We start from the raw sequence: 13,073 nt of genomic DNA, 5'->3' as shown, positions 1-13,073 counted from the left end.
GCCTTCACTGTCCTTTTGTAAGTACCATTGTCGAGAGACCTTGATAAGGATTGCATTTCTCATTGTATGTTTGTATACACAACGTTAAAGTATACAAGCAAATATTATTCGTTGTAACACTGATGTTGGAGCTGCAAATAACTTTGACATGTCTTGTTATTTCTTAAGTTTTGCTTTGCCAAAACAAAACTATATAATTATTGGAAACAAGTCACTGAAACGGAGATACACGTTCTAAGGCCTGAAAATATTATTGAACATCTAATTACTTTGGTAAATATATTATACCACCGAACATAGTCTATGCCTCCCATACACGGGATTTTGTACTCAACTGCTGATATTAAGTCGTCTGAATAACGACATTTATTTTAAGTCTTTGAAAGCAGCGGTTCTTGGGAATCTGCAAGTGCCTTGGACTTCCACTTGAAGCAAAATGGCGACTATGGTGGAGAATTTTTTGGCCCACAGGGCAAATCTCTTGACTCTGCCGAGCAGATCTGACACTGACATGAATTTGACCTGAGCAGTCATTGCAGTGCCATTATCTTTTATATGACTAGACTAAACACTTAATAGCCTACTCTAATCTATATAAGATAAGAGTAGGTTAATCTAAATTGGTGTAGACTTTTTAATGCTCCTAATTGTTGATCAGTTGTGACTTTAATAGCTTTGATACAGTATTGCAGTAGACTCAGCAACCAGTGCAATTGAATTCAAGCACTTGCTGTCAATGTTAAACTGATGCTATGACGAGTAAACCTAACAGACTGAAATGGCTTAAATTTAGCATGCACTCGCCTTTTTCTGCAAAAACACAAAGAAAGAAAAGAAAAACTCAAACGTCCTCACTATTCAAATGTATTTCTTAGTGCAAGACCAAAAAAACTAAAAAATTGTTTACCCACAGCAAGCTTACGTGACTATAGAAATTGATCTTCCATGCCCACCAGAGCTAAGGGTGCATTTGGATGCAACACTTGCAATTTCTCCCTCCCTGCATTTGGGAAGACACTGGTGAAAGGCTCTACTTTAGTGAATTACTCCTTAAAGTCTGTTTTTTGCCAGGAGAGGTATTTGGAAATAATGCTGATATTACTGTTTGATGTGAACACACTAATCCCTGTGGAGATCCTGCCAAAAGGGGGAGCTGTATTGCTTTCTCATATACCAACGTTTGTGTGTGTATGTGTGGGTGTGTGTGTGCATGGAGGGGGGCAGAGGGACTTCTTCCAATTATCATATAAAAATTACACAGGGTCACACTGCATTACTGGAGTCACTAAACCAGAGTTCCCGTCCAGCCCCGTCCTTAGCTGACTTTGACAGTGCGTTAACACAATGCATACAATTAACGCATTTTAATGACCATGTAACTAATTAAAAATAGGCCCTGTGAGTCACTAGCATTCAGCATCAACTGTGCATCAAACCTGTTGTCAGGGAGGGTACTTGCACAGAGAATAGAGTTTGAAACAGCTCTGCTTGTGTACAAGTCTCTTCATGGTCAAGCGCCAAAGTACATCTCTGACATGTTAGAGCCATATGAACCAACTCGGGCTCTGAGAACCTCAGGGAGGGGTCTCCTGCTGGTGCCCAGAGTCAGGACTAAACAAGGTGAGGCTGCATTTCAGTTTTATGCTCCTAAAATCTGGAACAGTCTTCCAGAAGATGTGAGACAGGCCTCAACTCTGACAATGTTTAAATCCAGGCTGAAAACAGTTCTATTTAGCTGTGCATATGACACCTGAAAGTATTTTATCTGCACTCTTCACTTTTAAATTAACTAATGATTATTTTAATGGGTTTTTAATTATTATTATTATTATTTTTTTTTTTAATTTCTTTATTTTCTTTTTTTTTCTTTTTAATGATTTTATTGCCTTCTTGTGATTTTATGTAGCTGTGAAGCACTTTGAATTGCCCTGTGTATGAATTGTGCTCTATAAATAAAATTGCCTTGCCTTGCCTTGCCTTGCCTTGCAAGCTGTGTTCTGTTCCGTACGTACTGCAGTGGCCTTGAAACACAGCAACAAAAGAGAGAACACAGCGTTTCACAATACGCAACGTTTCTCAAGAGGCAGCATTGTTTAATTTGCTACAGAGCTATGCAGGGACAACAGTTCTCGCTATAGTGACAGGATCCACGTTGGTTGGAACAGGTCGATATCGCCTCCTGTTTCTCCTGTGTATGACTATCATCAGCCCCTTTAACTCAGTACATTTGCAGCTTTTCCCCTTATCATAGGCTACATACTGAGACCCAATACTGGCTTTTGTAGCTGCTTTTGTTTTTATGTTAAGGGGAAAGGCAGAATGGGTCATTTTCCTGCTATTTGGGGATCTCGACAACCTTAGACCAGATCTAGTTAAAAAAAAAAAAAAAAAACATGCTACTTAGAGCTGGACATTTTGCAGTAGAAATAGAATAAAACTTTCACAAATGTCAAAGTGTGTTTTAGAGATTTCCTGATTTGACCTGTCTAAGTAGTGAAGATGCACAGATATGTCAGCCTGACGTTGGTATTGGCTGATTTTCAGCTTGCCAGTTGCAATCGGCCTATTGGCAAATAAGATAACGTCAACCGATGGCAGTGGCTGATATTTATCTGGTGTGTCCTGGTTGTGTTGCATTGACTTTACCCTGGAACTGATGAGATTTATTTATATTTACTCTTGCTGGACACATAAAATGTCCCCTGGTTCAGAAGTCCTTGAGTTGATAATGGTTTAACAGACTAAAAATGATTTTTGTTGTTGTTTCTTGCAACACTAATGATTTTATTGATGTAAAATGGTATCATAAAACGGATTTTGGTAATAGGATGAAAATGAATAACTGAAATACTATTCTTTTTTTTCTATAATTCATTGGTTCTCTGGCATTAAAGGGGAAATGAAGTACAAAACCAGTTGGTATCAGCTATCTGAGGAACTAACTTAATGTCTTAAACATTGATTTTTAGCTCTGAATTTCCTAACCAGCGCATCCCTACCACGCCTTGTGTGGTTTGTATTTGGATCTGGATCTGATAAGGTGGTTGGCACATCTTTAAAAGAGCAGTAAAGCTTACTTTTTGCCTTTCCCTGTGACTGCATGATGTAATACTGTGCAATAGGCAGTGACAAAAACTGCCCAAGAAAAGCTGCAGGTGTTCTTAGTTTAAGGGGTTTGATGAAAGTGGTGCACGCCAGAAACGGCAACTGACATCGGCAAGTGGCAACAGATTAGCTCTCAGAACTGTTGTATCTCCACTTAAAAAAGAAAAAAGAAAGAAAGAAAAATAAATAAATAAATGTCAGTGCACATTGTGAAATGTTGTTGCTTTTTGTAACTTCACTTCCCGCATGCAGGGCTGTATACAGATGGATGCTTGGTTACTTCGCTCACTGTCCACTCGCATGGGACATTGTCGTTCTGGCCGATGGTAGATGGGGCGGCAAGGACGACAATAAAGCATGATTTTACATCTTGTTGCCAGAGACACGCAGCAAATTACCTCTACGTCCCAGCAGCCATTTGCTGTGAGGTTCTGTCGAGGGCCAACATCTATCTCACTTCAGATGGCCGGCTTGCCTGTCTTCTCCTCTTCTCTCCAGTGACTGCTTCTTCTCTTTGCAAATTTCTCGGTGTGTTTGAGTTGAGGTGTGTGCGTGCATGTGTCAGATCTCCTCAGATTGTTTGCCCCTGGCCTGTCTTGCCGTGATCGAGCTCCCGTCCGGTGCAACATCCAGCTCTCGGGAAAAACACAACTGGGCAGACAACAAGAAGAATATTACCTGCTTTAAAGAGAACACGGACACCTCACGCCGGTGGGAACTGGCACACTGTCTTCTAACTTAGGCAACATGACAGTTGCTGTTGTCTAACACGTTATTTAATCTTACTGCATGCTTTTTTACATCGGTTGTATAGTTATGGCAAGGGGTGACAATGAAAAAAAAATATCTTTATTCATTACAAGAATGATGCCTTCTCTATGCATCCATCTGCATATTTAAAACATTGTATAGACACCTGGAGTCGCACATCCTTTCAATATATTGTATTACATTATTATTATTGAACTGGTTTGAGTTGAATATGCAATTTCCTATTCTTGTTAGCCAAGTAGTTCCGTCTCTTTTTTGTTTGCTTTGTTTTTGAGAACGTATTTTTTTTTTGCTCTGCAAGAATTTCATTGAAAAGCAAACCGAGTGGAAACCGACTGTCTCATCAACCTGATAATGAAGCTCCTGCTTTGTTTTTCTTTTGCAGGTAACAAGACAGATTGATGCGCCACAGCAAGACCCCAAAGGCGTTATTATGTCAAGAAACAAACTGCACTATGAGTAATGCTTTGTGAAAGGGGAGGCGTGCAACAGAATGTTAGAATAAAACTTTCATGCGTTTCCTCCACTCCGGCATTCAGAGATTCAAAAAAAGTCACAACTGCTTTTCCTTGAAGTAAAAATTATTTTCGAGTTCTGAAAGCGTCGCCTGACGGTTGGCCTGTAACCGTCCCAGAGATTTAAAACAAACCCATCTCTAAAATTCTCCATTAACCTTGATGTGTTGTGACGGATACAGCCCTTCAACTGCCTTCAGCTCGCTCCGAGAAGCTGCAGCCGCAGCCAGTTATTTTCTCCGTTGGGGTGATTTCACGTCTTCAAGATGTTTAGTCGCAAATGTGCGTATTGTGGCCAGTGTCACAGCTGTTCACGTTGCTCCTCACTGTCAATACATCCCTTTCAGTAAAAAGGAGTGGATGGCGGGAAAGAGAGAGGGAGGCTGAGAGAGACAGAAGAGACAGGCCTGTCGGGTGACATTTTGTCCACCAGTCCAGGCCACTGTGTGCCAGAGGTGACAACACCAGTCATTGCTTTTACACTGGCTGGCAGAGCGACGCACACAAACCTCGGTCCAAATCAGCCTCAGGTGCATGCAAACACACGCAATAGTATATGTCTCCTGTCACATAATGCCACGTTTTGCCATTTTTTCTGTCTTTTGTTGATCGAAAGGCGAGCTGTTTAAAAAGAATCTGAGGTCACCATCCGCAGCTCCTAACAGTCCACGTTCATTATCAATCTCTTCGATGAATTTAAGGCACCCTGTTCATTATTTCTAGTTGTTTGTCCCCCAACAGGTACGCCCACAGTGAATGCATGCAAAGCCAAACACTCTGGCATGCCTAAGCATAAAATCTCTAACATCCATACCGACACACTCATATTCACACAAAGTTGCAAATACAGCAAGCCCCCCCACGCCAGGCGAGCATAATTAGCACACTCGTTAAGCTCATCTGCATCTCTCTTCAAAGGAGATCGATGCAAATGGAAAGGATTTAGCCACTGGCAGCAATTAGGCCCAAAAAAAATATCCTCGCTGGGGAAACCTGGTTACAGCGAGGCAAAGACTGTTTCATCGCAGGCAATAAATGCATTTTCTACCCTTGCACCGTGCATACAATAGGACCCAATCACAGTGATTTTGTTTGCTCTCGTGTCAAATTAGGTTGTGCTTAATCACAGTTGGTACCGGCCCCTCCAGTCATCACATAATCCTGGGCTGAGCTCTAAGGCAGAGGGACGTTTCATTAGGGAAATGCGACGCCATTGCTCATTCTCTCCACTAACAACTAATAATAAGGACTTTGCATCTGTATCCTGATGGAAGGTATTTCTTTGCCATTCGATCTTCATTGATGTCCAAACATTATGGAAGACGCATAAATGAGCTGCACCGTTCCAGTGTAAGACATGTTCCACCATTACTATTGATATTGGCACAGTAGCTTATTTTGACTCAACCTTAAGTACACTAGCTGTCCTGCTGCTGTAAAAACTAACTGATGCACAGACTCGGTGTTAAAGCACAGCTGAAAAGAGTCCAAAATAGATGCAATTGTTTTTGGGTTTTTTTCCCCTCCTGTTCAAGTCACATTTGCAGGTGAGCAGTGAGCAGCTTTTGCAGGCCATTGCCAATTGCCATTTTTGAGAACAATTCACAGTTTTTAAGATTGGTTCTTACACATTTAGAGCAAATGACAGACTTGTGACTTGTTAATTCGTGGGAGATGTATCGTTTTCATGTGGTTTCATGAGATTTGCTCAAAGATCAGATAAGACTTCGCCAAAGTTACTAAAATTCCAGCTAAAATGTTTGTTTTTATCATGACTATTAGCTGTTATAGCTGCAGAACCTTGTCATTCATATAAAGATCCCTGCTGTGATCATACTGTGATTTTCCATGTCATCATATCAGCTCGGCAACCAACCAAAAGGTGTGATGAAACATGACAAAAGTGTTGTAAAAATCGAACGATGTTGTTTCGTACATCCAAACAGCATCTTAACCTTATTGTGATAGTATTCATGTTATGCTAAGTCGCCTTTGGACTGATGTTCCTTTAGTTTTACTCTTACGGTTTGCCTCATAGAATGAATCTTATAAAGAAAAAGTGTGCTGCATGTTAGCCGTGAAGCTTCTGGAAATGTGTTTATCTTCTTGTGTGCTTGCATCATCGATCAGGTCCTACAGCATTTGTCCAGAAGCCAAACGAGGCAGAAAAAAGCAGGAGCATCTTAATCAAAGTTCTTATGCAACATCTGCCGCTCAAATCTTGGCGTCATCGGAGGTGCTGCTCTGACTCAGGTCCTCCAGCTCATTCCCCTTACCTTGTTTATTCTTCGCATCTTCGGGCTTTATGACTGTGCTTTCACACCTCTAATGAGCCCCCATCTGAATGCTTGTTTTTCAACAATGCTTGGATTTCCATGCTGCCACACTGATGGACATGCAATTGCCAGAAGCTAAATTCAAGGTGGAGAGTTCAAGGGGAGAGATGGATGTTTGTGCCCATAACTTCAGTATGATGAAGCTTTTAATATTCTGACAAGACCAGTGTCTGTTAAAAAGGCAAGTAACATTCCCCCCCAGCATGAAAGCCATTAGATAAGAATTAAAAGGAGGAATGGGGTTTGGCTTTGGTTTGGCTGAGAGGACAAGGGGTGATGATTGGACATTAAGCCATCCAGCGCACAGTGGACAGCCAGAATTAGCAGAGTAATGCAAATGGGAATATCAGGGTTTCTATGTGCTAAAATATCCTTTGTTTGGGGGAAAAACACAAACAAAGGGGAATGGGAGAAAAACATGTTCACAGGAGCTTTGAATGCTGGGCTGTCAGTCATATAAGTGGAGGGATGCTGAAGATCGGCAGTAAGAAGTCCGAGCAAAGAGGAGATATTTATTTTTTCTTTCTTCTCAAAAATAGGTATCAAAGCAATGTTTTCCTTGTGCATGCATCGGTAAATCAGCAACATTGATTTCTCCTTTAATTCTGCTTCGCTCAGGCAGCCTAATGGAAGCTCAAATAAAATCTGTAACAGAGTCCTGGCATGTTAAAAAAAAAAACACGTCCAAAATCAACACTCCAGTGTTTGATTTTAAGATCTGTATGTGCGTATTTTCCTCTCAAAGAATGTTGTCTATGTTTTTCCTTTCATTTTCTAAAATTTTTTAAAAGGGCATACTCACAGTCCTTACTTATCTTCAGAAGTCTTCCATATGCAGGGTTCACATACTGTTTGACTCCTGCTGTCTATATTTGCAAAAAAAAAAAAAAAAAGATAAGTATTTAGGTTCAAAGTCATACCGTCACATGTGCGCTCATGTTTAAGGACAGAATGTGTTTTCTGGTACTGCCATCCCTACGAACAACACAGGTCAGTCCAGATTAATCTCAGTTATTGCCCCAGCAAGTTCCACTATCAGTAGTGCTAGAAACAAGGTACCAAGTGCTATCAGAACATCACTCTCTACCATCAACAATCTCTTGAAGACTTGTCTTTTCTCAGAACACCACTTTCCCTACAACTCCTAACCTGCACTTACTTTGCACTTCAGTATTTGCTCTGTTTGTGTCATTTAAAGAGACTTAGCATTTCATGGATAGGCCAAGGTTTCTGACTGTTTCTTTGAATATAAGCATCTGATAAATGACCGAAAAGCAAACCTGAATGTTTTTCACAGCAAAGGGAAAGGCATTTTTCTACATTAGGTTAAATACCCTGAGTACTGAAAATGATGACGACATATTTTAAGTTATTTCTTAGGCTGAGATGTGTTTTTCAAAGTTCAACGACGTTCAGACGCAGGTCAAACTGTCAGTGTCTAAACTATTGTATTTTGTGTTGATCTTCGTTTTTTTCACTTTTCTGAGGTCTTCGTAAAATGTCTGTTGCATGTTTAGGTCTAAATTGTCACAACTAATGCCAAGCTGAGTCACAAAAAAGAACCCAAAAGCAGACGCTGTCACTGAGAGATTTGGGTGAAAGACGAGGTTTATTTTAAGGCAGGAGATGTGGTGACACCCTCTTGTGAAAGGTAGCACAAATGCAGAGTGATCTGAAGTTGAAGTTGGGTGGAGAAAAAGATTGGGAGGCTGGTTATTCATACTCAGGGTTAGGGGTGTGATGTATTAATCCACTGCCAACATGAAATGCTCACTTAATTACGTATTTTCAGACCAAAGGGAGTGCTAGCGTCGAGTTATGTCTGACGTTTTGGGTTGGAAGTGCCTCCAGACTCCAAAATATTAGCTCTCTTATCTTTTTTTTTCCCACAATATTTCCCTTTTAATTTCTTTTCAGTCCATCTGCAAACTGTCAACTAAAGCTTGGGTGAACTTGCTTGAAGTGGCGCACTGCTTTATAAACAGAGCCACGGCAGACAGCATATTCTTGTCAAACTCTTCCACTGGCACATTAAAGTTTCATGGCTTTCTTTCCCCTTGTTGAGCACTTGAAAGGTCTCCTTCAGCCAAATTATGACAAGAAATACCTTGCCTCTTACTTCAGCTGTGTGGGAAAAATAACATCTCTACAGCTTTCCCCAGTTGCTTTTCTTCAGTTTCTCGGTAGATGTCATTCTGAGGAGGTATCGGCCCAAACGTCATAAAACAAAAAACAGATGGATCAGTTTTCAGTGGGATGCGGATCTTGTTCAATATGTTTTGTCTGTTTCGCTGAGGGAATCGAATTCACCAGCTGGCAATCCAGGACAAGGATTTCATAATGCTGCATGTCATTATGTTGTTTGTTCAGACAAAAGTAAGCCACAGTGTTTTTCCTAATCTTACCTGTCAGAGATGGCTCTGACAGGTGCCACCAGAGTTCTCTATATACCATTTTTAAATCCAGGTTAAAAACATTTCTTTTCTATGCATGAAATCTGCACGGTATCTTTTAACTTATCTAGACTGTTGCTTGTTTTTAAATTCATTTAAATTAATTTATTTGTTTCTCTTTATATTCTTTTATGTATTTTTAATGCTTCTTCCACTCCCTGCTGCAATGCTTTTATTTTATGTAAAGCACTTTGAATTGTTTGTACATGAAATGTGCTATACAAATAAATTTGATGTGATTTGATGTTTTGTCAGTGACAAGGACCCTCACTAAAATGTTAACAATGTGAGCAGCTTTAACTTTCACTCATGTTAGAAGAGTCCCTCTGCTCTTTTCTTCTGTTTCCTTGCATCTACATCCTGATTAATGCATGAAATCCCCCCCTTGTCCGTCAGCTTTAATTCTCTCTTACAAAGCATCCTGGTTTCTTCAGTACTTTCTGTCTGATTCTTATCCAGAACCTTTTTCTCCACAGGGAACATTAAGGTTCCCTATCATCTAATTCTGTCATTCTAATAATGTGCTCTACACATCACAAACAATTGCTTTAAGATGAACGTCGTCCATCCGGAACAACGACAGTCCTCGTGATGGAGTTGTTGAGGCAGCTGGGTTTTCCTCCCAAAGGAGACACTTTCTGCTGTCATTATGTTGATTCAGCTCCACTTGTTATGCTGTATCTCCATTTTTGGGCCCTGTACTTACAGCAAGCAGCAACAAAAACAACAGAAACGCAAACAGTGGCTGAATTAAATACATCAAAACCGATTACTTTCAGTGAAATGTCAGGCAAGGATGAGCCTGCTTAATAACCTGTAAAATTGTGTCTCATTCTGCTTATTATTCATAATGGAGTGTGCACATAAACACAGGAACACACACACACACACACACACACAGACTCTCATGCATGCAGGACGGCTGAACTCACAGTGGAGATTGTGCTGGTCGGTGCTTGCGCTTTTATTGCATGCAAAAGGTTTATTTCACATGCCATCCTGGTTCATTAACATCTTTTATTTTGTGGCGGAGGTCATCACTTCAAATCAGTCAATTCTACACGAAATCAGACAATGTCATTACTCACTTATACAACAATCATTGAAAAGATTAACAGTGTCGCTTTGCTAATTACTCTGAAATGCTTGGAAACCTTTTAAACCACTCTATTGACTGCAATTATATTTCTATTCCCTTTAATGAACAGGTAAGCACACAAGGTTGTGTGAATAGCAGCAATATCAAAACCACCTGCTTAATACTTTTTTGGTTCCAAAACAGCCCATTGTAGCATAGACACTCTGGAGTGTCCATTATGTTTCCTCGCGATTTGTTGTGATATTCGGAAGCAATTTTCGTGGTGTGGTGGGTTGTTTTGCCTTTCTGGGAACATAACGGTGACATTTACATTCACACTGTAAACGCGCTCGTATGTTCAACCAGTTCCGGCTCACAAACAAGTGTCAGTACGTGAGGATTTTGGGAGCCAGTTGGGTTGGTTTTGAACAAGCAGAGTGCCCCCATGTTAGGTATTCTAAACTTTTTAATGCAACAGACGCAGAACACGTTGCCATGGCAACATGAAATATTAAGGCAAAGGCTTTGCAAAACAAAAACTGTCTTTAAACACCTAACTGTGCTGTTTTTTGCAACCTGCAGCGAGTACTTTCAACATGTAACAAAGCAGTAGTTCCTTGCTTGGAGGTTCAGTGACAACCCCCCTCCAACCTCCTTATGCAATTTGCAATACTTTCTTTATGAGGGAGCTCGCTCGCACTGTGTTTCTCCGTCAGTGTTTACTACTGCTGGCGCATCACGTACTTCTGCAAAATGATAATTGGTAATATGCAGCTGTGCAGCAGGTCCCTGTGCATCAAAAAGTGATGATAAAAAGCTGTCCTATAGGCCAATAAGCTGACGTGATTGGCTCTTGACCAATCAAGAGTAAGTGTTAGAATGTGTGAGTTTGTTATCCATCCAGATAGGTTGGGATGCTTATATCAAACAACCATGGCTTCACCTTATGTGAGTTTTTTATCTCCTGAATAACACAGCAGCCCTGAGCTTCTCACTCTGCAGGGTGTCACACTCACAAACAACATGTATCGTAACTATACTTCACAACACAGACATTATATGTGATCCTTACAACGTGTTAATAAGGATTTATGTTCACGTGTCTGTCCACCAACAACTTCCAGGGCAGGAGGCCATATTAAGAAATGCAACTTCACACAGAGAAGGTCTCTGTCCTGCTTTATACCTCAGCTCGACAGCCTGCATCAAAGAGACATGCGGCGCTGCAATTAGTGCCAGCAGATTCATGATTGTGGAGACTTTGCCACTTCTCATATGGGCACAATTAAAAACAGATGCCACTCCAGCTAATGGGGTGCATGTGTGTGTGATAGTCAGATGCTGAATTATATCGACAGGGAGGAAAAGGGTGGAATACTATGGGAACCAATGCAAGTGGAGCTAATTTAGAAAAACTCTTGGAGCCTCCCTGTTGCTTCAGATCAGAGAGGCGGTATAGGATCCCAGCCTCAAGGGGCCGAAGGCTGGCTGAGGAGCAGAGATAAAGGGAAACGGGGTGAAAGGGAAGGATGGAAAAACTGACTTATCCATCATAACCGTGCTAAGAAGAGGATTTCTGAGTGAGGCTGGGTAAGTTGTCAGAGGACAGGTAAATAATAATAAAAAAAAAAAAGCCACAAACCTCAAGAGGTTATATTCCTGCTGAGGTGAGAATCAAGAAAAAAGAAGGAGAGGGCAGAGGTAAGAGAGCAGAGGCGATAAGGGAGTGGATGTGAAATATTGTGAGAGGTAGGGATTATGAAAAAAGAATCCAAGGGGAGAGATTTGCTGTAAGATGAGAGGCTAGAGGTGGATGAAGTGGAAGGGGAGTGAGAGGTTGTGGTAAAAAAAAAAAAGGATTGGTCTCTCTACCAAGAGATTCCATCTTCCTCGTGCAGTATAGAACCATGGTTTAGTAATTATATACTTGGATACGAATATCTCGTTTCATGCACATGGACACATACATAGGACCTTTTAGAAATACAGTTACATAGCATTTTGTGGAATAACACGCAAGACAATCAGCCAGATCCCAGGTCCATCTCCCAACAGGTTCGGTTAGATTAACAGAAAATCGGATGCGATTGCTCTGCTGGTACGGATCTCTTAAAGAAGTGGGGACCCTCTTGTCCAAACCTTTGTGCGATCCAAATGCTGCCACTACCAAATGAATGGTGGTGCAGCACAATAAGATGTGAGCAGAACGTGATCAAAGTGATCCAAACTTACCAGCATGGAGAGTAACAGAAAGGGCTCTCTGTTCTTTGATGTCATTCTAGCCATCTCTTTGAAACAGAAGACTTAAGTTGCTTACTACAGATGATTACAGATTCTATTTTGACTTTGTCATACGTTTGCAAAAAAAGCTCTTCACGGAATTTCCACTAATAAGAACAACACCACATAGAGTAGACCCTACTTTAATCTTAGCCTGACACAAAGTATCGCCTCCAAAGTTTGTGAGCTGTGTCAAACAAACTATCCAATAAGGGTATGGCCTTACCCATGTGTCTTTAATCAAGCATCTTTTCGACCAATTTTAAAGAAAAAAAAAAGCTACGGTGAATTTGAAACTATGGCAGGACTCAATTTTTGCTGTAGTTCAGACCAGTTGGATGTGAACGCACCCTTTGATTGAAACTTTCCTTTTATGTTCAGTTCCCTCCAGCTTTCAGACCCCAGTAGGGATAGGCTTTAAAACTGCATTGGTTTGCGTTGAAAGTCACTCTCACGACAATAACCATCATCCAAGACTTATTTTCTGGCTCACAGGGTGTCAGCCCTCTGCAAAAGACTCTAAAGATGGCGCAGA

This window comes from Odontesthes bonariensis, chromosome 19 (genome assembly GCF_027942865.1).
Source record: "Odontesthes bonariensis isolate fOdoBon6 chromosome 19, fOdoBon6.hap1, whole genome shotgun sequence".
Lineage (NCBI taxonomy): Eukaryota > Metazoa > Chordata > Actinopteri > Atheriniformes > Atherinopsidae > Odontesthes > Odontesthes bonariensis.
Note: the sequence above shows the minus strand (reverse complement) of the source record.